This window comes from Macaca nemestrina, chromosome 2 (assembly GCF_043159975.1).
Source record: "Macaca nemestrina isolate mMacNem1 chromosome 2, mMacNem.hap1, whole genome shotgun sequence".
Lineage (NCBI taxonomy): Eukaryota > Metazoa > Chordata > Mammalia > Primates > Cercopithecidae > Macaca > Macaca nemestrina.
In genome coordinates this window covers 116,589,904-116,613,870 of record NC_092126.1, presented here as the reverse complement: position 1 = coordinate 116,613,870, position 23,967 = coordinate 116,589,904, and the positions used below count along the sequence as shown (strand labels likewise).

General features: G+C 45.6%; 1 protein-coding gene across 6 annotated transcripts in view; it reads left to right on the top strand.

Moving 5' to 3' along the window:
• The first annotated feature begins 2,694 nt into the window (after nt 1-2,694).
• LOC105480565 (Scm like with four mbt domains 1) overlaps nt 2,695-23,967 on the top strand; it is a 150,043-nt gene continuing 128,770 nt past the window's right edge. For 3 of the 6 annotated variants that reach the window (XM_011739635.2, XM_011739636.2, XM_071091900.1), the window contains exon 1: nt 4,017-4,328. The gene's annotated coding sequence lies outside the window, so the exon portion shown is untranslated. Of the gene's footprint in view, nt 2,800-3,317; nt 3,456-4,016; nt 4,329-23,967 lie in introns of those variants that run through there. The other 3 variants (XM_071091902.1, XM_071091899.1, XM_011739637.3) reach the window with 2 other exon arrangements.

Sequence of the window (23,967 nt, the reverse complement as noted above, 5' to 3'; positions counted from 1 at the left end):
TCCCGGGTTCATGCTATTCTCCTGCCTCAGCCTCCTGAGTAGCTGGGACTGCAGCCGCCCACCACTACGCCTGGCTAAGTTTTCTGTATTTTTAGTAGAGACGGGGTTTCACCGTGTTAGCCAGGGTGGTCTTGATCTCCTGACCTCTCCACCCGACTCGGCCTCCCAAAGTGCTGGGATTACAGGTGTGAGCCACTGTGCCAGGCCGGAGGAAGCTGTTACTCTTATCCTAATTTTACAGACCAAGACCCGAAGGCCCAGAGGGGATAGGTAAGTTGCCAAGGTCACAGGGCTGGTTGTTGAACCTGGGTGGTCCCTCCTCAAAGCCAGTCCTCTTAATGGTAGGATGCATAGAGACACATAAACCAGTGTGGATAGCAACTGATACTCTGAGAAAAGAAGACCTCATAAGGGCATGAGAGGGAATCAAGCCTTTTTATATGTCAGAACCTATTCCAAAGAACCAATATTTAGATTCACATGGTATTTGCTCAAACTTAGGGCTACAGAAGGAAATGGAGAATTCAGAAATATATTAATCAAAATCAAAAGTCTAGCGTAAAAGTAGGTTTTACTAAACAAAGGAATTTTTTATTTATTTATTTATTTTTTGAGACGGAGTTTCGCTTTGTAGCCCAGGCTAGAGGGCAGTGGCGCGATCTCCGCTCACTGTGAGCTCCACCTCCAAGGTTCACACCATTCTCCTGCCTCAGCCTCCCCAGTAACTGGGACTACAGGTGCCTGCCACCACGCCTGGCTAATTTTTTTTTTGTGTTTTTAGTAGAGACGGAGTTTCACTGTGTTAGCCAGGATGGTCTCGATCTCCTGACCTCGTGATCCTCCCACCTCGGCCTCCCAAAGTGCTGGGATTACAGTCGTGAGCCACCGTGCCCAGTCTTTTTTTAAAATTATTTTTATTTTTTGAGATGGAGTCTTGCTCTGTCACTCAGGTTGGAGTGCAGTAGCACAATCACAGCTCATTGCAGCCTAAAACTCCTGGCCTAAAGTGATCCTCTTGCCTCAACCTCCCAAAATGCTAGGACTACAGGTGTTAAGTCCCCACGTCTGGTGAATAATTATTTAAGAAATGGTAACTGCAGAATTAATAACAACCAATGACAATGGTAGTGAGTTATGTCCATATTTTACTCCAAATAAATAAACCAAAATAAAATCAGGATAATCATCAGAGAATGAAATATGAAATGAAATTGTACAAAACTAGCAGAAAAAAGACTATCAGATGGGCAGCAGAAAGCTCACTTTGTCAGAATTGAAGCAATTAAAAAAACCACAAAGGATTCACTAGAATGACACATTGAACATTAGAATAAAACAAGAAAGAACAGGCTAGAAAATATTTGCATCAACGTCGACAAAGGAGTAATATCTATAATACAAAAAAAGCTTGTTTAAAGTTAGAAGAGGTTCAAGTCCCCAGAAGATAGATATGAACAGAACATTCACAGAAGAGGGAATGCAGATAATAAATGCATGGAAAAAAAATTCATGTTTGGTCACCTAAGAAATGCCAAGTAACCTTGAACTAGCAATAGACTATTAAAGTAGGGGGGAAATGGCACTCAATGTTTAAAAGTGTGTTAAACTCCTTACACTTGTTTTTTGGAGGCGGTAGAATAATTGGGGCAGCTCTTGGTGAAAACATGACGCTGTAAGCCAAGACTACTTGGCCATTCACAGCCTTCTACCTGGGAGCCTTTCCACTCCCAGGTATTTGTCCCAAGTGCAGAATTCAAGGATACGTCAAACAACTGTGAAGAACCAAAAACATTAGGGGGCTGAGGGAATAGTTCAGGACACCTGCACACCTTAAAAATGAATCATGTGAACAAAATAAAAATGGTAGTGAAAGTAGTAACAAAAACAGTGTTGTTGCAACTATATACAGTGTATATATATGTTTCATGTCGTGAAAAGTTTCATTGTAATAATATGGATTACTGTATTCTTTTTAGATTGTTCTCTTTCTGGTTGTCATATTGTTTTTTCAGCGGTGCTAAAAAAAATCTGGATTCAAATCCAGCCAGCGGCGTGACTTTGAGTAAGTTCCTGAAGTGGGATATTTCCCAGAGTGGTTGAGGGAGGTGGCTTGAGCTTGCGCCTGGCACACGGAGGGAACCCTAGACTTTCTTCTTGCGGTGGGGGCGCCTCTGGGCCCTGTCCGAGAACTCCTTTCAGGGCCTGGGAGTCTGATCGGGAGCTCCCGGGTCTCGGTGGCGCGGGAACTCCCTCCTGGAGGGAACTTTCCGGAGCAGGTGGGCGGGTGTATGTCCCACGGGCACCTGCGCTCAGGAGAAGGGGGCGAGTTCAGGCAACGTAACCGCTCACGGTCACCTCGGGTTGCGGGGCCAGCTCGAAGCCGCCTTCGAGGTTCTGATTCTTCCCGGGGCCCGGGGCTCTGGGCTCTTTCGTCCCAATTCTTAGCTGTCCTGTGCCCCCTCGCTGCAGGAAGACTCAAGATTTACAGCGCGCCTCCTGCGGAAGCCTAGAGACACCGGGGGCGCCGAAGGGCCCGCGCCGGACTTCGCAGACAGGGGGCACTTGGGTGTCCCTTCAGGTCTCAGAGGGCGCGCCCGATCCCCGACGCCGGGCAGGCAAACGGGCGCAGCCCCCACGGCGGCGGCACGCGCGCATCTGGGATCCGGCCGCTTCTCTGCTCATGCCATCTTGTCCGAACCGGTCACGTGCGGGCGACAGCGGCGCTCTTCTCCGGGCCAGTACGCCAGGTCCGACCCGTGAACCCCTCTGGGATCCCCACCGCTCCGTCCACAACCCGAGGTGAGGCGCGGGGGCCCTTCCCTCCTGGGTCGGGGTCGGGCCAAGGCGGGCACTGGGTTCCCGGGGAAAGGTCTCCTCTTCCGGGCCATTCAGCTCGGGGCCTCGGCGCCGTCGGGGGCCCGAGGCGCCGCCGCGTGTCCTGCGCCACGGCCTCGGAGCCGTCCGCGCCGAGTTGCTGGCTGGGGGCGTGGGTGGCCCGCGGCGCCGGACCCCCGGCACACCAGCCTGCGGAGTCCTTGCCTCCCGCGTGGCCCCAGTCGGGAGGGATGGCGCTGGGGCGGGAGCGGGGCAGCCGGGCCCGGGGGCTCCACGGGCGCGGCGCGAGGGGCGCAGGCTGCCTGGAGGACCGCGGAGCTGGGGGTGGGGGGGCGCGGGCGCATGCGCCCTGCGTCCGTGCCATATTGGAATGAGTCGGAGCGCGGAGCGCCGCCGCCGCCTCCGCCGGAGCGCGGGTGGAGGGGGGCGGGGAGAGCTGCCGGCCGCCCCGCTCCGCCGAACCCAGCAGGAAGGAGGGCGCGAGCGGGCGAGCGCGGGCAGCGCGGGAGGAAAAAGCGCCCGCGCGGAGGAGCGAAAAGAAGGAAAGAAAGAAAGAAAACGAGCGCGAGAGGGGGAAAAGCGAGCGATCGAGCGAGCGCGCGAGCGAAAACTCCCGGCAGGTAAAAAAGCGGGGCCGCCGGCTGGGCCTTCCCGCGCGGCGGCCTGGAGGGGCGGCGGCGGCGCCGGGGCAGGGGACCGCACGGCGTCCCCTTCGAAGCGGCCGCGCAACTTTGCCAACGGGAAACCGCCGGGCGCCGGCGGGCGCGCGGGCTGAGGCGCCAACGGGCGGCGGCGGCGGCGGCACGTTGGGGGCGGGGGCGGGGCGGGGGGAGCGCAGCGCCCGCGCGCGGCCCCGCGGTCCCGCGCGCCGGCCGGCCGGCAGCAGGGGCGCGCCTGGGCGCCTCGCCGCGGCGGAGAGCGGCGGCAGCCGTCAGACCCTGGCAGGCAGCGCGGCGCGCGTCAGCCCGCAGGAGGCGTGAAAGGAAAGTGGCCGGGCGGCGGCAGTGGCGGGCGCCCAAGTTCCCCGGCGCGCCGGGCCCGCCGCGCGCCCCTCCCCGCGCGCGCCCCGCGCTCCGCCCGCCGAGCCCCCGCGGACCCGCCCCCCGGGCTCGCTCCGGGCGGGGCGCGAACCCGCAGTTGGGGCCGGGCGCGCGGCCGGTCGGAACTTCGGAGGGCCCGGGCGGTCGCCGCGCGGTGGCGGAGCGTCTAGCGGCCGCCGCAACCGGTGGCTCCGGGCTGCCGTTGTGAAGTGAGCGGGCCTCTCCCGTGCCGCGGCCCGCCGGGCACCGCCGCCGGACCCTGCGCCGACCCGGCAGCGCCCCGACCTGCCGCTCGGGAGGTCCGCGACCGTTTCGATTTCTGTTCCTAAAGTCCGATTTTGGACGCTGAAAAGGAGGCTGTGGAGGGGCGAGTGGCGTCCTGGGAAGCAAGGCCTGCTCTGTGCTTAGCAGAAACGCCTTGTGCGAACAGAAATAAATTCCCGCGGAAAGGATGTACGTTATGTTAAGTTTTTCACAAGATGTCAGCTGTTCCCGTGGGGTCTAAAACTAAGCCGGCAGGCACAGGTCACCCCCAGAGCTTATGCTCGAGGAGTGGTGGACGCTCGGGTCAGGTGGGGGTGTTCCCAGCGGGTGGCCCGAAGCAGCACTGGTTGATGGTCCCAATTGGTGTTTTTGAGTCCTGTTAGCACTGATCTGTGTTTGAGAACCAAGTAACCATCAAAGAGATTTGAAAGGAAGTGAGATGTATTTTGTTAATCCCCGCGTGTGTCTTCTCTTGAACCACATTTTCTAAGATGTCATACTTAATTTTATTGCATCTGGATAAAGTGCCTGAACATATAATCATTAATTTGTCAACTGGCTTGAAAGGATGAAGGAAGATGAATGTGCCTTTATGTGTACACTTTGAGGCCTGTTGACTAGCGTTTTGAGGCATTCGTTGAATTAGGCCATAGGTAGATTCGGAGTTAAGATTTGTTTGCGATGTCAGGAAAGTAACGGCCTGGTAGAAACGGCCAGAGATCAGGAAACAGTTCTGTTATTACCGTTGTAATTGACTAACTGCCTTATCTTGGGCACTTTTCTTACCCGTTGTAGCTTTGATTTTCCTTATTTGCAACATTAAGATAAACAGATCATTTTTGAGGGTGCTTTCAGTTCGAAAATTCGGTGGCTTTTTAAACTGAAAGATTCTTAGAAATCACAGTGTATATTTTGATAGGTTCTACATAAAAGTGCTCGCAATGTGTGTCTTTATTAAAATTCATTTGGAAAAAATATCTTGGTAGCTAGATCCAGAATGGTTTTATATGATTGTTTGAATAGATTTTTAACAATGTATTTCAATGTGCTTAAAAATTATATGTATTTTTTATTGAGGTATATATAACCTACAGAAAGATCTTAAGGGTACAATTCAATGACTTTTTATGCATGTATACACCCTGATAACCACACTCAGATCAAGATATGGAACATTTTCAGGCCCTGTATCTTTTCCATTCAGTAAACACATTCCGCCTCCCCACGGCAACCACGATTCTGACTTCTGTCACCACAGATGAGATTTGCCTCAAAACAAGACCCTTTTGAGGGTTAAAGGGGCAATGCTAACAAACTGAGGATAGCTTGTATGTAAACTTGGAGTTATGGCCGTGTAAGCCATGACCCTTTGCTTTTATAATGATTGTTAGTGTTTTCGTAACCCAGAATAACTTAAAATTCTCTCCTAAGGGACTTCTTAGAAGATCACTTTTCAGTGGGGGCAATACTTTGCAGGTTACGATTTGTAGTTCTTGGGAGTCCTTATGTTCACAGACAATGGTATTAATCTATTACTTCCCATTTTTGGAATATAGGTACTATATATTTGTAGACAATAGATTGGAATAATGAATCATGAATTTTCCCAACAAGTTAGAGTTTAAGGTGTCAGTAGATGAATCAGTGTCTTAATGCCTAGAATTTGCTGAGAAAATTGAATGAAAATTGGTTTTTTAAAGTTAAGTGAATTAAGAATGTGTAAGCTTTAACAAGGTTTTCAATGACAGCAGTTAACTTGACTTATATATACAGGATAGTCAGCTGGTTTATCAAATCATTTAAAGTCCAACAATGAAAGCAAAAACAAAAGGTTAACTAAAAATTGTGTCAGGTGTGATTTAAAGAAACCAGCGTGACTAAGATGCCTGTGTAAATTAACCCTCTGTCTAGGAAGGTGGACTTTTTTTTTTTTTTTTTTTTTTTGAGACGGAGTCTGGCTCTGTCGCCCAGGCTGGAGTGCAGTGGCGCTATGTCGGCTCACTGCAAGCTCTGCCTCCTGGGTTCCCGCCATTCTCCTGCCTCAGCCTCCCGAGTAGCTGGGACTACAGGCGCCCGCCACCGTGCCTGGCTAATTTTTTGTATTTTTAGTAGAGACGGGGTTTCACCGTGGTCTCGATCTCCTGACTTTGTGATCCGCCCGCCTCGGCCTCCCAAAGTGCTGGGATTACAGGCGTGAGCCACCGCCCCCGGCCGGAAGGTGGACTTTTAAATATTCTCCACTGAAGCACATGCTGCAACAATTTGCATTTCCTTCACCAGTGTCTTCTTGTGCCTTTTCTTGTTTCTACGGTAAAGGAGATGGGTTAGATGTTGTAAGTGAATTCTTATTTTGTTAGTTCCTAACAACGGCTTGTGTTTTTACTGCAAAGATATCCCTGTGATAAAAGTTGGGAATGTTCTAAGGCCTGTGGTGTAGGGATCCATGGGGAATAGTCCACAAAGGTAAAAGGTTTTCTTTTGTGAAATGATTCCACTGAACAATTCTGTCTTTTTGTGTTAAGTTAGCCAGCCACCTGACTGACCAGCCACTAAGCTGGATTTGGTCACTCCACCCAAGATTCCCTCATTAGCCAAGAGAGTAATTGATGACTTAGCTATTACTGATCCATTGTTTCTTTTTGTGTCTCTTTTTAAATTTCTTGGCTTTTATGTGATCAGATTGTTTAATTTAAAATCTATTAAATTTTTAAGAGAAGCAACTAAAGGGATATACAATGAGAAACAAAATACACAATGAAAGGGAATTTCCTTTTTTTGCTATGTTTTGTTGTAAACTCAGATTTTTCCTTTTAAAAATGATTGCTGGCTAGGCACAGTGTCTCACGCCTATAATCCCAGCACTTTGAGAGGCTAGGCAAGAGGATTGCTTGAGACCAGGAGTTGGAGACCAGCCTGGATGAAAGAAAAGGGAGACCCTGTGTCTACAAAAAATAAAAAAAATTAGTCAGGCATGGTGGCGGGCGCCTATAATCCCAGCTCCTCAGGAGGCTGAGGTGGGAGGATCCCTTGAGCCCAGGAGTTTGAGGTTGCAGTGAGCTATGATTGCACTGCTGCACTCCAGCCTGGGTAACAGAGTGAGACTGTCTCAAAAAACAAACAAACCAACACAGTATGATTTGCCTATCCCTAACCTTACTGTTTCTGTAGTGTACTTTTGCTTTCACAGTGATAACTAGACTGGGTTTAGCTGTGGAATGGTGGTGTAGCAGCAAGTCTGTAGAAAAGATGAACTATGCAAAACTTCGTTGACTTTTTAGTTTGACTTCATGTTATGTTCACATTAAGTTAATACAGTCCAAAAACCAGAAGGCTATTATTTAGACAGACATTTTACATCTTTAATATTTTTAATGTTACATTTTTTTCTTGTAATTTTCCAAAATTTTGCTTTCTCGATTATTTGGCTGATAACCAATATTTCGGAATAATTACATGAAAATGAAAGAACTTGTAATGAGTAAATGATACAACTTCCTTATGGCAGAGTATTTTTCTTTTAGTATATAGCATTTATTACCTAACTGGGGTATTTTGTATTTGAAAATAATATTTCTGTATATACATAGTTATTAAATGGGCTAAAAGTGTCTGGGGATTTTGGTTACTTGGGAGATTTTGAACCATTAGAATTTGGGGAGTGGAATTTTGATAGGAGTCTCCCATTCTTCAGGGGATACTAACCTCATTGGAACATAATTTTTTTTTTTTTTTTGAGACGGAGTCTCGCTCTGTCGCCCAGGCTGGAGTGCAGTGGCGCAATCTTAGCTCACTGCAGGCTCCACCTCCCAGGTTCACGCCATTCTCTTGCCTCAGCCTCCTGAGTAGCTGGGACTACAGGCGTCTGCCACCATGCCTAGCTAATTTTTTGTATTTTTTAGTAGAGACAGGGTTTCACCGTGTTAGCCAGGTTGGTCTCAATCTCCTGACCTCGTGATCCACTTGCCTTGGCTTCCCAAAGTGGTGGGAATACAGGTGTGAACCCTGCGCCCAGCCTTTTTTATTTTTATTTTTTGAGATGGACTTTCACTCTTGTTGACCAGGCTGGAGTGTAATGGCACGTTCTCGGCTCATCGCAACCTCTGCCTCCCGGGTTCAAGCAATTATCCTGCCTCAGCCTCCCAGGTAGCTGGGATTATGGGCATGTGCCACCTTGCCCGGCTAATTTTGCTATTTTTAGTAAAGATGGGGTTTCACCATGTTGGTCAGGCTAGTCTTGAACTCCTGATCTCAGGTGATCTACCCTTCTTGGCCTCCCAAAGTGCTGGGATTACAGGCGTGAGCCACCGCGCCTGGCAGAAAATGATTTAAAATAGAATATGGTCAGGTTGTTGCAGATTCATGTTTAAACTTTTCAAAAGGGGGAGGAAGGATAAGAACGACGACACGTTATTAACAGAAAAATTACGTGACTTCACTGCATAAGTTTTTTTTTTTTTTTGAGATGGAGTCTCGCTCTGTTGCCCAGGAGTGCAGTGGCGCGATCTCGGCTCACTGCAAGCTCCACCTCACGGGTTCACGCCATTCTCCTGCCTCAGCCTCCCGAGTAGCTGGGACTACAGGCGCCCGCCACCTCACCCGGCTAGTTTTTTGTATTTTTAGTAGAGACGGGGTTTCACTGTGTGAGCAGGGATGGGATGGTCTCGATGTCCTGACCTCGTGATCCGCCCACCTCGGCTTCCCAAAGTGCTGGGATTACAGGCGTGAGCCACTGCGCCCGGCCGCATAAGTTTTAATGATTTCGTTGTAAACCTTTTCCTCTAACTCAGAGACACCTGAAAACGTGTATGTAATTATTCTTTCTTTTATTCAAGATGATGTTTTTACCTTATTTAGCTCTCTTTAGACTTATCACTCAAGGAATTTATTTAAAAGCAAAAAATAGGCCGGGCGCGGTGGCTCAAGCCTGTAATCCCAGCACTTTGGGAGGCCGAGACCGGCGGATCACGAGGTCAGGAGATCGAGACCATCCTGGCTAACCCAGTGAAACCCCGTCTCTACTAAAAAATACAAAAAACTAGCCGGGCGAGGCGGCGGGCGCCTGTAGTCCCAGCTACTCGGGAGGCTGAGGCAGGAGAATGGCGTGAACCTGGGAGGCGGAGCTTGCAGTGAGCTGAGATCCGGCCACTGCACTCCAGCCTGGGCGACAGACCGAGACTCCGTCTCAAAAAAAAAAAAAAAAAAAAAAAAGCAAAAAATAGGCTGGGCACAGTGACTTACACCTGTAATCCCAGCACTTTGGGAGACCAAGGCAGGCAGATCTCTTGAGTCCGGTAGTTTGATACCAGCCTGGACAATGAAGGGAAGCCCTGTCTCTACAAAAAAGAAAAAAAAAAAAAAATTAGGTGTCTTGGTGCGTGCCTGTAGTCTCAGCTACTCAGGAGGCTGAGGCAGGTAGATCCCTTGAGCCAGGGAGACGGAGGTTGCAGTGGGCTGTGATCGCACCCCTTCAGCCTGGTGACATAGCGAGACCCTGTCTCAAAAAAATAAATAAAAACAAAAAAGTAGTCTGTAAGTTGTGTATTAAATGATGAGTTAAGTCCCTGTTGAACTCTGTGGTTTGAACAGTTGAATAACTTCAGTGAGCCAAGCATGTCACTATGGAGAGAGAGGCTATACAGTGATATTTCTAACATGATGCACAGTGCTGTGTGCATTGGGTCTTTTTTTTTGTTTGTTTTTTAACTGGCATACTGGTCTGGTGCATTGGTTCTTTTTTGATGTTTTTGCTTGGTCTAGAGAAAGGTTAATTATTAAACTGATGCGGGGCAGATAGGGTTGTTAAGTGTCAGTATCTGTTTATCTGGGAAAGTTGGGTTCTGTCTGAGATGGTATTTGGAGAGGATCTTAGATGAGATGGAAGGTGGTTTGTTGGCAGTTGAAAGTGTGGGGCAGTCACACATTTGGAATGACAACATGAGCTGGGATGAGAAATTTAGCAATTACTAAAATGCCTAGGAGTTTTTCTTGCTGATACTCAATTTAAAGTGTTAACCAACAAATACTCAGATTTGAATTCCAAATTATTATTTTTTGTACCCTGAAGAGTTTTTTAAAAAGCATTTGAGGTGGCTACTATGGAATATTTGCTCAGTGGTAAGGCTGCCATGGGTTACTGCTGGTTCTTAATTTCTTTTCACATTAATTTGCTCCCCAGACTAGAGTGCTTTCCTGTCTCTCAGTTTTTTCTAGTGTTCTTTCTTAAGGTTCAGTTCCTTTAAAATTTTCTGTGTTAAAAATAGCATATGGTAATTTTGAATTGTAATTTTAGGATACCTTTTGGGCTCATTTTGACTTGTGACATAAAATAACCCTCTTGGGGTGGTTAGATGGTGATCACACCAATGCACTTAGCATATTGCCTGTCTTGAACATAGTGATATATAATGAGGATGTAAATTTTTATTATTAAAAATTGTTTATATGTGTGCATCCTGTACATGTATCCCGGAACTTAAAATGAAATCAAATTAAATAAAATTTATACAAAAATTAGCCAGAGGTGGTGGTGGACACCTGTAGTCCCAGCTACTTGGGAAGCTGAGGCAGGAGAATTGCGTGAACCCTGGAGGTGGGGGTTGCCGTGAGCTGAGATCACGCCACTGCACTCCAGCCTGGGTAACAGAGAGAGACTCTGTCTCAAAAAAAAAAAAAGACAAAAAGAAACAGCAAACATGGTTGTGGTAAGATACATACATATAGCATGAACTTTACCATTTTGACCACTTTTAAATGTGCAGTGCAGTGGCATTAAGTACATTCACATTGTTGTGTAACCATTACCACCATCCATCTCTAGAACTTTTTTATCTTCCCAGACTGGAACTCTGTACCCATGAAACAGTGATTCCCCACCTTCCCTCCTCCCACTCTAGACAGCCACTCTTCTACTTTCTGTCTTTCTGATTTTGACTATTCTAGGTACCTCATCTGAATGTAATCATAGAGTATTTATCCTTTTGTGATTGCCTTAGTTCACTTAACATAATGTCTTTAAGGTTCATCCATGTTGTAGCATGTGTCAGAATTTTTTTGGAGGAAGTAAATTATTTGAAAAACTTACATAGCAGGTAAAGTGGAGGTCAGGTCACAGAATACTGTTTGCTAGGATTTGTTTACGTCCCTTGGAAGAACTCCGTATGTGCCCAGCAGAGCCGAGAGAACCAGGTACCTTTTCCTTAGATACAGTTTGGGCACACTTGCTTATTAGAACAAAAGAGACAGAGCAGATTGTGACAGCAGGGTGGAAGACAGGGAAAGTATAAAAGCGAAGGTTGCTGGAGTCTGGGGTCTCATTGAGTAAGGAGTAAGGCCTTGTGGGTCTCAGGATGCCATCTTACTGTGTGATCACTGACATTCGTGATGTTGGCCTGAGTCAAAGCATGTCATCCAGAACAGTTAACCATAAAAGTTTGTGTGTTCAGAGTTATAAATAAGCCTTCACCTATCTGAAAGGCATATTCAGTGACTCAGTCCCCAGCTGTTCTGGTTAGTTGAGGTTTTGCCATAGTTCACTCTTGTTTCTGTATTGATAGAAAACTAGTAGGTGTTTAAAGAGGCTTAATGACTTAACATAATAATGATACTGCCTAATTAATGCTCTGTATTTTAGATTTATTATATCACTTTAATTCTGTATTTGCGAAATACAGATGTCCAATCCTGGTTGGAGAGAAAGCAGGTTTGACAGTTAAGGATTATAGAGAGTTGAGCAGTTATGTACTTTCAAAATGGTTAAAGAGTTATATTTTCCTTTTATTATTTTCTTCCATTATTATTTTTAATGGCTGTATTAATGTAGTAAATGTGGGATGAGTTTCCTATACTGTTTGTTACTGGGGGAAGGCCATCTCTTAATTTACTCTCCTCTCTTTGTGGCAAGGATGTTTTTGACTTTCTGGAAACCATTGAAGAATTGACAATGAATGTCATGAAGCCTGATTTTTATTGTGCCTTATTTTACTATTCGATTCTTAAGAATGGTTAGTTGTTTCCTAGCATTAGTAAGGCTTTTCTGAAAGTGTCAGTTTCTTTGGCATGGTGTTGTCTAATAGGGCATGGAGCCATAGTAGTAAAAGTCAATGGTTAGGGGAGGAGATACAGGGGAGGAGACAGTTGTCTAAGCTGGAGTGCCTGGGCTCAAGCATTTCTCTTGCCTCAGCCTCCTGAGTAGCTAGGACTAGGTACATGTCACAGCACCTGGCTAATTTTTTAAAACTTTTTTTTTTTTTTTTGAGGCCGGTCTCGCTCTGTCGCCCAGGCTGGAGTACAGTGGCCCGATCTCAGCTCACTACAACCTCTACCTCCTGGGTTCAAGTGATTCTCCTGCCTCAGCCTCCTGAGTAGCTGGGACTACAGGCATTCGCCACCACTCCCGGCTAATTTTTATATTTTTAGTAGAGACGGGGTTTCACCGTATTGGCCAGGCTGGTCTTGAACTCCTGACCTTGTGATCTGCCCAACTCGGCCTCCCAAAGTGCTGGGATCACAGGCTTGAGCCACCGTGCCCGGCCTAAAACTTTTTTTTTTTTGAGACGAAGTTTTGCTCTTGTTGCCCAGGCTGGAGTGCGCTGGTGCGATCTCGGCCACCTCTGCCTCCTGGGTTCAAGTGATTCTCCTGCCTCAGCCTCCCGAGTAGCTGAGATTACAGGTGCCTGCCACCACGCCTGGCTACTTTTTAATATTTTTAGTAGAGACAGGGTTTCATCATGTTGGCCACACTGGTCTTGAACCCTTGACCTCAGGCGATCCGCCCGCCTTGGCCTCCTAAAGTGCTGAGATTACAGGCGTGAGCCTCTGCGTCGGTCCTTTAAAACATTTTTTGTAGAGATGAGGTCTCTCAGTGTTGTCCAAGCTAGTCTCAAATTCCTGGCCTCAAGTGATTCTCTAGCCTCAGCTTCCCAAAGTGCTGGGATTACAGGCATGAGGCACTATGCCCAGCCTGAGTTTCATTTTTATCATTGAGCAAAATGAGCAGGGTTGGGTGGTCTAGCTAAAGACAGAAATTTGAGAAACTTTGGGTGTATTATTGTTGTTACAGGTGTTTATGATGGTATTAAAACATCTGAATCGCTTGACCTCTTAATGTAATTAATATTTATTATTTTAATTTTATTTCTCTTTCAATGTTGGCTTTCCAGTCCTCAATCAAGTTATAGGTGCACTTAAAACATAGTTTTCCTTATCGTTAATATGAATAACACCGTATGCAAATTGAGAAACAGGCTTAGATCTTCTCCTAGGCATTATCTGTACCCAGTTTTCCTGTAAGTATTCAATTGGGCTCCTCAATCAACAGAGAAGAGCTTCAAATGACTTTCTTTGTTTCCAGGCTCCATTCTCAGGAATGGCTGTGACAAGGGAAGCAGAGGGCTGGGTGGGCTCTTTTGGCCTCCCCTTCTAGGGAGAGTCTTCCTTTTCTGCAGCAAGTGCTTGAGGAGGGCTGCATGATTCCTGCAGCCAGCCAGGACAGTAAGACACAACTGCCCCCACCCTAGCTCCTCTCCTAGCCATTGACTTTTACTCCTGTTTTTGGCTTTCCATTGACTTTGTGTGACAGGAGTGCTTTCCGGAATAGTCTGCTGGTGAAATGTTGGGTTCTGGTATGGTATTCTTTCTCTACAGCCTACTTGAGAAGCTTCTCTGTTCTCCCTGTGCCTCATCTTTTATCTCATTGTGACCTTCATTTTCTCCCAGAGTTCCAGCCCCTTCAGGCCTGGACCCACTGTCTAATCTTTGAGCTGCTCCCTAGCCAATCCACTTTGTTCTTTCCCTCTTTCCCTAATGTGGCCCTACAAGCCACCTGCAGCCTTCCAGCCAGTTCCTCTCTCTGCTCCTGGTTATAGACTACCTTGGAGGAGAATTCAGGTTCTCCAGACAGCTCTGTCTTGAGGCAGACCTTTCTCTTTGCCTTTTGTAACCTTTTAAGACCTTCCCTTCTTTCTGTTTATTGAGGCAGACCTTTCTCTTTGCCTTTTGTAACCTTTTAAGACCTTCCCTTCTTTCTGTTTACATCTCTCTCAATGAAGTTGTCCACATTTAGAGTTTGTCTAGTTCCTGTGCTCCTCTAAGACCCCTATATCCCTGCCCATTGGGCTTCCAAGTTGGGTGCCACACTGGCACCTCAGAATCCATGGATCCAAAATATGATTTCTCCTTCTATCCCAAATGCGCCAGTCCTCTAGTAGGCCTGTTTGCCCAGGTCTCTTTCTTTACATTGCTCCTCAGCGATGGTGTTTGTTTTGTCCACTGGCAGCTTTCCTGTGGAACGTGAGGTCTTATTCTTGAATTACCAACCTTGGAGTTAGAACGTACAGTTCTGACTCCTTGGTTTTCAAGTGTTTTTAAAGTTGTGGAACCCCTTGTTCTAATGAAATCTTTCTAGGAAGCCCAATAAGTAAAATAAAATGAGAGTCCTCCTAGTGGAGTGGGGGTGAAGGGCCAGCATCCCGTCCTACGGCTGGATAGCTGGACATTCTCTGCTTCCCTCTCCTCCCAGGCAGGACTGGCGGCTGGCTCTTGGAGCAGCCTTCCTCATGGATTCTGCATGAATGGAGCTCCTCAGAGTTGCTGTCGGCACTGCTTTGAGGGCATGCTGTATGTTTTAAACCATTTATCTATTCTGTACCCCACTTTTTTCCTTTGGAAATTTAAATTTTGATTGTAACTGATAAATGTAAAACTAGTGCCAGTGATGACTCTTGCCAAGGAAAAGGAAAGACACCTTGGAAAGTGAAACTAGGTTATTAAAAAGAGTTAGCTTCATCAAATGCTGAGACTGTCAAAAGTGCTGAAGGGCTCCTTTCGAAATTTACTTACGTCTCTGGCTGGGCGCGGTTGCTCACGCCTATAATCCCAGTATTTTGGCAGGCTGAGGTGAGCGGATCACTTGAGGCCAGGAATTTGAGACCAGTCTGGCCAACATGGTGAAACCCCATCAATTTTAATAAAAAAAATTAGCTGGGCGTGGTGGCACGTGCCTGTAATCCCAGCTACTGGGGAGGCTGAGGCAGGAGAATCACTTGAACCTGGGAGGCGGGGGTTTCAGTGAGACGAGATGGTGCCACTGCACTCCAGCCTGGGCAACAGAGTGAGACTCCATTTAAAAAAAAATTTACTTAAGTCTCTGCTGACTCTTGAAAGCTGCATTTCTACCAATATGAACATTTTCAAGATAAACTTTGTTTAGTTTTACTGTGTTTGTTTTGTTCATTTATCAATACAGTAGGCTTATACAACCCATAAAACTAAAATCTTACATATGTGCAGTGAAAAATACAAACCTTGTTCTGTTGCTTCCAAATAGTCTCCCTACCTTCCCCACTCTCCCATCCATCCAGCTACACTGAGGCCAAGTAGAGCTTTCTAAACAAACTTGATTTTAGTCACATAAAATCCCACAATTGGCCGGGTAAAGTCCAAACTCCTCAGGAAGGCATGCGGAATCCTTGAAGCGCTCAGGCCCAGTCCATTTGTCCAGCTTATCCCTCTCTCTCATGGCCTCCACAGCCTCACCAACCCACTCACCTGTAAATCATTTCCTGCCGTGTTCCATCTGCTTAGGGTGTTCTTCTGCTAAGGCAATGCTCCCAAAATGTCAGTCTCGCATGGACCGCCGTCACACTTTTTGGTATATTTGATTAACAAAATTATTATCATTATTATTATTTTGAGACGGAGTCTCACTCTGTCGCCCAGACTGGAATGCAGTGGCTCGATCTTGGCTCACTGCAGCCTCTGCCTCCTGGATTCAAGCGATTTTCCTGCCTCAGCCTCCCAAGTAGCTGGGATTACAGGCGCCCACCACTATGCCCAGCTCATTTTTGTATTTTTAGTAGCGACAAGGTTTCACCATGTTGGCCAGGCTGGTCTCGAACTCCTGACCTCAGGTGATACAACCGCCTCAGCCTCCCAAAGTGCTGGGTTTATAAGCATGAGCCACTACGCCTGGTCCACAATTATTCTTTTAATATGTTTTTAATTTTAATTTTTTAAATTTATTTGTAATTAATTATTGAAATAGACTCTGTCACCCACGCTGGAGTATAGCGGTGTGACCTTGGCTCACTGCAACCTCCGCCTCCTGGTTCAAGTGATTCTCCTGCCTCAGCCTCCCTAGTGGCTGGGATTATAGACAGGCACACACCGCCACACCTGGCTAATTTTTGTATTTTTAATGGAGACGGGATTTCACCATGTTGGCCAGATTGGTCTCGAACTCCTGACCTCAAGTGATCTGCCCGCCTGGGCCTCCCACAGTCTTGGGATTACAGGCATGAGCCACCATGCCCGTGCCAGTGATGAATCTTGCCAAGGAAAGATTCCTTAACTTAAATTTTATAAAGTATTATTACATTTTAAAAATGTCAAAATGCAATGCAGGTAATAAATCTAACCAGTTTATTAAAACACATTCCTTCAATAAAATTTTCGGCAAAGTCCTTTGTACTTAAAAAAAAAAGAGGTACCTGATAATAGATGATATTAAGGAATTTTTTTTTTTTGAGACGGAGTTTTGCTCTTGTTGCCTAGGCTGGAGTGCAAAGGCGCCATCTCGGCTCACTGCAGCCTCCGCCTCCCGAGTTCAAGCGATTCTCCTGCCTTAGCCTCCCAAGTAGCTGGGATTACAGGCATGCACCACCACGCCTCGCTAATTTTTTGTGTTTTTAGTAGAGACAGGGTTTCTCCATGTTGGTCAGGCTGGTCTTGAACTCCCGACCTTGGGTGACCCGTCTGCCTTGGCCTCTCAAAGTGCTGGGATTACGGGCATGAGCCACTGGGCCTGGCCAATTTTTTTTTTTTTTTTTTTTTTTTTTTTTAGGTGTGATAATGGCGTTGTAGTTATTTATACATAAAGGAGAATGTGCTTATTCTTGGGAGATGCAAGCTGAAGAATTTAGAGGGTGAGGTATGATATCCTCAGCATTTTCAAATGGGTCACAAAATGTGTGTGTGTGTGTAAATCTTTGTGTATATAGAAAGATAAAGAAAATCAGGAAATTTAAAAAGTTTGAATCTAAGTGGAGAGTATTTGGAATGTTTTCAAAATCTCTGTTTCAGAATTTTGATAAAAGCTTGTAGTTGAGGGGGATAAAAATGGCTGCAAAAAAACTTAGTATTAAAAAAATTGGGGGCCAGGTGTGGTGGCTCACACCTGTAATCCCAGCACTTTGGGAGGCTGAGGTGGGTGGATCACTTGTCAGGCATTTGAGACCAGCCTGGCCAACATGGTGAAACCCCGTCTCTACTAAAAATACAAAAATTAGCTGGGCGTGGTGGCATGTGCCTGTAATCCCAGCTGCTTTGGAGGCTGAGGCAGGAGAATTGCCAGAACCTGGGAGGTGGAGGCTGCAGTGAGCTGAGATCACGCCACTGCACTCCAGCCTGGGCGACAGAGCTAGACTCCGCCTCAAAAAAAACATAAATTTTATTAAAAAATTTTGTAGAGGCAGGGTCTTGCTCTGTTGCCCAGGCTGGTCTCGAACTCCTGGCCTCAAATGATCCTCCTACCTCAGCTTCCCAAAGCACTGGGATTACAGACATGAGCTCTTGCACCTGGCCCATAAATACTTCAAAAGGCAGAGTCTTTGGTAGGCCTCAAGTTTTCTTGTATTCTGTCAGGGGCTTGGGTGTGGGGAATTTTTTTTTTTTTTTTTTTTTTTTTTTTTTGAGACGGAGTCTCGCTCTGTCGCCCGGGCTGGAGTGCAGTGGCCGGACCTCAGCTCACTGCAAGCTCTGCCTCCCGGGTTCCCGCCATTCTCCTGCCTCAGCCTCCCGAGTAGCTGGGACCACAGGCGCCCGCCGCCTCGCCCGGCTAGTTTTTTGTATTTTTAGTAGAGACGGGGTTTCACCGTGTTAGCCAGGATGGTCTCGATCTCCTGACCTCGTGATCCGCCCGTCTCGGCCTCCCAAAGTGCTGGGATTGCAGGCTTGAGCCACCGCGCCCGGCGGGTGTGGGGAATTTTTGCTCAAGAAATCCCTGTTTGTCCTTTAAGGCCCAGGGCTTCTGTGAAGCCTTCCCTCCTGGACTCCCTCAGGTTGCATTGACCACGCTTTGCTCTGGGCACTCACAGCGTTCCACATATTCCTCTCTTAAAAGTATTACAATTGTGATTATTTGTTCAGTGTTTCTCATCTCTACTAAACTGTGAGCTCAAGGTCAGAGATGCTATTTTATTCCTAGCTATTTTATTCCTATTTATTCCTTGCACACAGCCTAGCACAGAGGAGACACTAAATAAATTATAGCTGAATGAAGGCATGGAAGCAATACTGCAACATATCCACTTATAATGTTATTTCTATTTGAAAATGTATTATGTTCTAAACAAGAAATGATTATGTTTAATGAGATCTCATCTTGTCATTTCCAGGCTCAGAGCCTGCCAGTGGCTTTCCGTAGTAAGTAGAATAAAATCCAAACTCCTTGTGTGGCCTACAATACTCTTTGTTTCTTGTTCCCTGCCCACTTCTACCACTTTTCCACTTGCTTTCCCACATGGGTCTTCTGTCCATCCCAAGGATATCAATTTTTTTTTTTTTTTTTGTAACAGGGTCTCGCTCTGTCACCCAGGCTGGAGTGCAGTGGTGTGATCACGGCTCACTGTAGCCTCCGCCTCCTGGGTTCAAGAGATCCTCCCACATCAGCCTCCCAAGTAGCCGGGACTATAGGCATGCACCACCATGCTCAGCTACTTTTTGTATTTTTAGTAGAGATGGGGTTTCGCCATGTTGTCCAGGCTGGTCTTGTACCCCTGAGCTCAAACATTCCACCCACCTTGGGCTCTGAAAGTGCTGGGATTACAGGCATGAACCATTGTGTCCAGCTGGCCGCACATCAAGTTTGCTACATTTAGTTCCTTTTAATCATGGAGGGTTCAGCTCAGTGAGGCCTTCCCTAGATATCCTTACCTCCATTCCAGAGGCACTTTTTTCTCACCATTGTTTGATTTTCTTGGTGACACTTTTCACTATATGAAATATTTTATTTTTAGCTTGTTTTAATATTTTAATTGTAATTTATCATAAAATGCTTTAAAGCCACTCTATAGAGAATATTAAAATCTGTGAACCTACTCCCAGGATGTTTTTTCTAATTGTCCCTTGTGGAAGAGATAAACTACATACCAATGCGTTATTCCTTGTGTTCATTTACTATTGTAAGCTCTGAAGGTAGGGACTGTGTCTGTATTTTAATCACCATAGCATCCTGGTACTGAGCACCTGGCAAATACGTGTATGTAAATAGAGGTATGAATAAATAACCAATTTATACATTATTAAGAAATATTTTTTTCCTATTCTTGGACACTTTTTTTTTTTATAGTGTTATAGTTTTAGTTCTGAATGTTCAGGTTTTTTAAAAATCAGGAACTAGTATTTTGTCATATTTTGCTGCTTTAAGTATCTATTTTGATGAATGTTTTAAGTTGGCAAAATTCCTTTCCTCATCTTCATTTTTGAAGATCATGTTATTTTATAACTTTTCTCCAAGATAACTGAGCATCTTTGGATTCTCGACAAATGCATTTCCATTAGTAAAAATCCAATTGCAGGGCACTTGCTTTACTTTTTGTGGCAGTAGTTACAAAGAGGCAATCAGCAGTCTGGTTCTGTGTGGGTGCGGGGCGGGGCAGCTCCACTTCCTTTGCCCTGTGTGACTGATGAGAGAGCTTGTTGTTATTCGCAGGTGCATGGGCCGCAGGTTGAGCTTCAGAATCCAAGCCGGTGGAGCCACTTGCTTCCCACTGTTGTTAATGCAGTCAGTGCACTTAATGTGGGAATGCTGATGATGGCTATATCTATGTGAGGAACCGCGATCCCTGAAACCAGGAGGAGCCATCTACAGAGCTTGAAGAGGGTTGGACAGGCTTAGGCTTTGCCTGCTGTCTCCCTTGCCCCTGCCCCCCATCGTGCTTGAAATGGAGAACGATTGGGAATTTTGAAGCTATGGGGGAAAACCCTTTAGTGTTTTACTGAACTGATGCTTGAGTGGAGTGAGTTTAGGTAATTTGGACGCTTCACGAATTCTAAAGTTCTTTGTTGGTTTAGAAACAAAATAATCTTATGTAAAACTGTTGACTCATAAAAATATGATTAGCATTCATATTAGCATATAAAATGTAATTGAACTTTAGTCACAGACTTGCTAATGTATTTGTATCTTTTAAATGTTGGTTACAGTGGAGCCAAATATTTTTGTTGGGGAAGCAAGTAGATTTTTTTTTTTTTTTTTTTTTTTTAGCATTATGGCCAGTTCAAAGTTACTATAATTTTAAAGGAGGAGGGTGGAAGGAACCTCTCCAAACTCCCAATCCCTCCACTCTCCCCCGTTTTACTGAATTCAAATTGTGCCACAAAGACTTTAGAAATAGTTAAGAAAAATGAGATCACTTTTTTTTTTTTTTGAGACAGAGTCTCGCTGTGTCGCCCAGGCTGGAGTGCAGTGGCCGGATCTCAGCTCACTGCAAGCTCCGCCTCACGGGTTTACGCCATTCTCCTGCCTCAGCCTCCGGAGTAGCTGGGACTACAGGCATCCACCACCATGCCTAGCTAGTTTTTTGTATTTTTTTAGTAGAGACGGGGTTTCACCGTGTTAGCCAGAATGGTCTCGATCTCCTGACCTCGTGATCCGCCCATCTCGGCCTCCCAAAGTGCTGGGATTACAGGCTTGAGCCACCGCGCCCGGCTGACATCACTTTTAATAGGAGTTACTTTTTCTTCTGTTGCTTTATTTTTTTAAATCATAATCACAGACTTAAGTATGCCTTTAAAACATTTTAAACAGGGATACATGTACATAGTAAAAATTTTTTTGAATATCAAAAAAGAGTGTATTCCTTTTTACTGAAGCCCCTAGTTCCTCAGTCCCTTCTGTAGGCCACTGTTATTCCCAGTTTCTTTTGTATTTTTACAGAAACATTCTATGTGTGTAAAGCGTATATTTCCTCATCCACATTAAAAAAACTCAAGTGGTGGTATATTTTAGACATTGCTTTTCACTTTGCTCTTTTCACTGAAAATATCTTGGATATATCCAAGTACACATAGATCTGCTGCATTTTTTTAGTGGTTGCCTAGTAGTTCATTGCATGGATGCACCTTAATTTATTTAGTTGTTTCCAAATTTATGTATATTTTGGGTTATTTTAAGTTTTTTGCTGCTACAAACAGTACCATGGACTAATGACAATTGAGTTTGCTTGGATTAAGAAAGGTTTTCTAATACTTAAAAGTGCTTTTTTCTGTTAGTATTTCTAATACTTAAAGTGGTTTATTTTTTGTAAGTTAGTGTATTTGTGGGGGTAGACTGTTCTCCAGCCTGCCTGCCCCCAAGATGCAGAAGGTAGAGAAGCTGGGTGCAGTGGAGTAAGAGGAGTTGGAGGTAGAGAGTCATGGAGAGGCCTTCTACCACTCCCATTCTCCCCACCCTCCACCCACCCCATGTTGTGGAAGGATGGCATAGGCAGAATCCCCGACTGAGTCTTGGGAGACTAAAGCATCTGAAGTTGTCTTCAGACTACTGAGGTGTTGATCGTGCTTTTGAAGCCTAAGGCCTGAATGTGTGCTGCTTGTTATGAATTCAGATAGTTGCTTTTGTATTTTTGTTTTGAGAAAATTGCAGCAGCAAGGATTAACAAATTCTATCAATTTCTGGATTTGGGTGGTATTCTTTTGTACATTGGCGGAAATACAGCTAAGTTTTTAAAAGTTGGTTTTTACCTGGGCTACTTGGTAAGGAATTTTAAACATGATGCTCCTGTTCTGGTGCAGAATGTCTAAAGAAACTGAGTTTGGAATCTTGAGGCATTCTGTAGTTGAATCTTACAGTGTTATATATGCCTTTGTAGTCCAAGCTCTTAGTTATTATCCTTCATTAAAAGAACTTCAGAATACCCCTCAGAGCATATATTTATACCCCTTCAATAACACTCTGCATACTGCCATTTTCTGTAAAATGTCTTCCTAAAAAGTGTGACAATTCATGGCAGTCTATTCTTTTTTTTCCCCCCATGGTAGTACATTTCTAGCCCATGACCCCCCCCCCCCCTTTTTTTTTTTTTAAACAGAGTCTTGCTCTGTCGCCCAGACTGGAGTGCGGTGGTGCGATCTCGGCTCACTGCAAGCTCCGCCTTCCGGGTTCATGCCATTCTCCTGCCTCAACCTCCTGAGTATCTGGGACTATAGGCGCCCGCCACCACACCCGGCTAATCTTTTTGTATTTTTAGTAGAGACGAGATTTCACCATGTTAGCTAGAATGGTCTTGATCTCCTGACCTCGTAATCCACCTGTCTTGGCCTCCCAAAGTGCTGGGATTACAGACATGAGATACTGCACCTGGCCTAGCCCATGACTCTTATGACTTGCTCAGAGGGTGTGCACACCGAGCCAGTGACAGGCAGGCAGGTCCCCTTTGAGAGCACTTGTGCACTTCCCTGCAAGCATTTCCAGCCACTGAGTGCTAGACTGGGTGTTTCTGAGTTGTGTGTTTGCTCTGCTATGGCCTTCTTTCTGCCATTTATTTTGTGTTCTAGCAGGTAATTTTTTTTTTTAAGATGGGGTCTTGCTGTGTCACCCAGACTGGAATGCAGTGGCCATTCACAGGTATGATCATGAGCACATTACAGCCTCCAGCTCCTGGGCTCAAGCTGTCTTCTCATCTCAGCCTCCCGAGTAGCTGGGACTACTGGTACAGGCATGTGCCACCATGCCCAATTAGTAAGTAGTTTTGACCCATGAAGGCAGACAAAGAGATGTGACTTGTAAAGTTGAATTTGTGGCAAAGAAGCAGTATCACACTGGATGTCAAAACACAAGTTTTATGGAACTAAGGTGCCTTCAAGAGTGGTCTGAAAGCCAGGTGTGGTGGCTCATGCCTGTAATGCCAGCATTTTGGGCCGAGGCAGGTGGATTGCTTGAGCCCAGGAGTTCGAGACCAGCCTGGACAACATGACAAAACCGTGTCTCTACAAAAAATACAAAAATTAGTGGAGTGTGGTGGTGTGCACCTATAATCTCAGCTACTCAGGTGTTGAGGCAGGAAGATCGCTTGAATCTGGCTACAAGTGAGCTGTGTTTGAGCCACTGTACTCCATCCTGGATGACAGAGCAAGACCCTGTCTCAAAAAAAGTGCTCTGAGAAAAAGAAATAACCGTAGAGGTCAGCAGGCTATTAGGGTTAATCAAGTTTTTTGTACTGTGAAAGGCTTTGTAAACAATGGGGTACCCTGGCAAGTTGGACTATCCAAAGTTTAACCCATTTATGCCTAGTGTTCCATTACTGGAACGCTAAGCTTATGGGAGTTATTTATATCCTAGCGCTCAAGGTCATCACCAAGGTGTGATTTTTCACACAAATTTGCAACCTCCAGCATAAATGGATTAAAGAACAGGGGGAAGAAACAATGGCTTAAAGGCATGTTTTAATTTCACAGGATTTTAATAGGACTGAAGAGGAAGCAAATTTCCTATGGATGTTGCCTAATGAATTTACATAAGGACTCTGCTTTAGTGACCTTTCTCATTCTTCCATCCAGAATTTACACAAGGACTCTGCTTTAGTGACCTTTCTCATTCTTCCATCCATGCCTGTTAAAAAAGGCAGCTGCAGCCTGATTGGCTCATGCGCACACTAGGGCTTGTCAGAAATAGCTGACCTCTGGGGCAGATGGCAGGCACTGAATCACTGAATTTTCTTCTCCATGAAAATGACAGTATTCCTGGAGGTAGAAATGTTATTGCTGTGTTAAAAAGTTACATTTTCTCATTAGTGAATTGGAGGTGCCATGATCTGATACCGTAGTAATTCAT